Source organism: Arachis ipaensis, chromosome B5 (genome assembly GCF_059453495.1).
Source record: "Arachis ipaensis isolate K30076 ecotype BB chromosome B5, ASM5945349v1, whole genome shotgun sequence".
Taxonomy (NCBI): domain Eukaryota; kingdom Viridiplantae; phylum Streptophyta; class Magnoliopsida; order Fabales; family Fabaceae; genus Arachis; species Arachis ipaensis.
Window position 1 is genome coordinate 86,543,669 of NC_142440.1, and position 3,068 is coordinate 86,546,736.

Sequence of the window (3,068 nt, forward strand, 5' to 3'; positions counted from 1 at the left end):
CTTAGCATGTCCTCATGATATACCAAGAATGAAGTAAGGGGTATGACATTTATTCAATGGAACTAAACTATATGCAAACTGCCTAAATGCAACTACCTATTATGAATGCATGTGCTTGGTCAAAACAAATCAACTCCCAAGAGATATATGCAAGCACAGGGGCTAAAGCAATAGGAATCAAATCAAACCCACAATTGTATTGAATTATCAAAAAGAGATTCACAAACTTGCATGAATAAGAATGATTACGGTGAAAACATGTAATTGAGCAATCGAACCCTCACCGGATGTGTATCTGCTCTAGTCACTCAAGTGTTTAGGGGTTGATTCACTCAATTCCCCCCTAATCATGCTTTTCAAGATTTGTTCTTCATATAACAATCAACAATTATTTAGTGCATGCATACAATTATCATGAGGACTTTCTCAAAGGTTCTAATGGGGTTACGGTCAAGGTAGGGTCATATATGGTTAAGTGGACTAGAATTTGAATCTTTGATTAGCCTAGACTTTCCCACCTAACCTATATAATAGCCTATATAGTTAAGTTCTAACCTAACTACCCATTCTTCACTTTTTTCACATACTCATGTATTCCTTTTTCTTTTCACAACACTTATGCATTGATCCTTATTGAGCTTCACTTTGGGGCATTTTGTCCCCTTTTTATTTCTTTCTTTTCTTCTTTTCTTTCTTTCTTTTTCTATATTTTTTCTTTTCTTTTCTTTTCTTTTCTTTTTTTTCTTTTGTCTTTCTCATTCTTTTTCATTTCTTTCAAGAGCATCAATGCACAAGGGTTAACATTTGATTAATACATGATTATGTACCAAATTCCAAAATATAAAAATAGAAAGCACCCTTTATTCCCACCAATGTTCCTAATTCTCCCCAAACTTGAATAATAAGCACTCTCACTAGCCTAAGCCAATCAAAGATCCAAACAAGGGACTTTTATTATTTTTCACTTTAGGCTTGTAATGTGCTAAAATAAAGAACAATTGGGTTGAGTATAGGCTCAAAATTGGCTAACAATGGAAGGTAAAAGGTAGGCTATTTGGGTGAGTGAGCTAATGAAACAATGGCCTCAATCATATAAATGCATGAACACAAGGAATAATGGACATATAGAATTAAACAAATCAAGGATCATAATCATAGAGAGAGAATAATTGCACACAAGAAGGAAAATAAGTGGTTATAAGATGTAACCAATCATTAGGCTCAAATCTCACAAGCTTGTTTTCTTAGCTCAAAACATGCTTTACAAAATATAAATTATTCAAGCAAGTTCTATGAAAATTTTCAATCAATTGGGATGGTGCCCTATAGATAAATTCTTTGGAAAATTTGTTGTTTTGACTAAGCTTATCCTAAATGCAATGTTGTAATTTAGAAATTTTAAAATTTCCTTGGTTTAGCCCTTCTTTTTCCAAATCAAACCAAATTTTTGATGTAAAAAGGGTAAACCAAGCTCTAATAATCCACAATTTTCGAATCACAACCAAAAACTAAAACAACTACATAAAGCAAATCTAACTAAAAGTATGAAATTTCTACGAACTACGGTGCAAAATGCAACTACTAAAATAAAAATATCAAAATAACAAATATATACAATAGTCCCAAAAGTACAATAAAAATAAAGTGCAAAGTACTAAAAATAACATAAAATAAGTGATAAATGTCCGAACTCATCACCCAATATGGCAACTCCACCGACGGCGACGACAGTGACCTCCCCACACTTAGAATGGAGCATCGTCCTTGATGCTACTGCTCGGGCTCGGAGTAAGGGTCAACTGTCGTATCTGGCAGCTGGGGCTGAGGCTGTGGCTCCTCTGGGGGCTGCTGCGCCTCTGGGGTAGCCTGTGTCTGTAGTGGTGCCTCTTGCTGAGCCTGCTCCGCCGCCTGCTCCTCCTCCTCTAAAGAAGAAGTAGGATCGGCAATATGGGGCAACTCGACGCCCAATGCGATAAACATATGATCCACTCTATCGAGACGTCGCATGATGCGATGCTCACTGCGCTCCATAAAGCAGAACAGATGGTGTACTAACAGATAGGTCGGCTAGGGTGCTGGTGGTGGTGTCGGTGCTTGGTGCACGAAATTGTGATCACACTTTTCACAACTCCACACAACTAACTAGCAAGTGCACTGGGTCGTCCGAGTAATACCTTACGTGAGTAAGGGTCGATCCCGCAGAGGTTGTCGTCTTAAAGCAAAATATGGTCATCCTGTAAATCTTAGTCAGGTGGATTCAAATGGTTATGAGGTTTTGATAATTAAAAGATAAATAAAACATAAAATAAAATAAAGATACTTATGTAATTCATTGGTGGGAATTTTAGATAAGCATTTGGAGATGCTTTGTTGCTTCTGAACCTCTGCTTTCCTATTGTCTTCTTCAAATCATGCGTGCTCCCTTCCATGGCAAGCTGTATGATCCTTTCGGATGAAAAATACCAGGTACGATTTCTGCACGGCTAATCAACTGTCGGACTTCTCGTCTCGGATGAAAAATACCAGGTATAGCTACTGCACGGCTAATCATCTGTCGGTTCTCACTAGCATCGGAATAGGATCTCTCTATCCTTTTACACATTGTCACTACGCCCAACATTCACGAGTTTGAAGCTCGTCACAGTCATCCCTTCCCTGATCCTACTCGAAATACCACAGACAAGGTTTAGACTTTTCGGATCTCAGGAATGCTGCCAATTGGTTCTAGCCTATACGACGAAGGTTCTAACCATCAGACTCGGTCCATGGATCAGAGACCCAAGAGAATATACTTCGGCTGTCGTCCAATGACTATGTTGAACATCATGTAGACCACTTGTGGTTGTCAGGCACGTAGATCACGAAGATACTGGGTGATTGTCACGGGTCACCCCCTTCATTCTGACTTAACTGAATTAAGTACGAGAGTATATCTTGGAGAAGAAGTAAGCGTGAATTGAAAGAGAAACAATAGTACTTGCATTAATTCATGAAGAACAGCAGAGCTCCGCACCTTAATCTATGAGGTGTAGAAACTCCACCGTAGAAAATACATAGGAAAAAGGTCT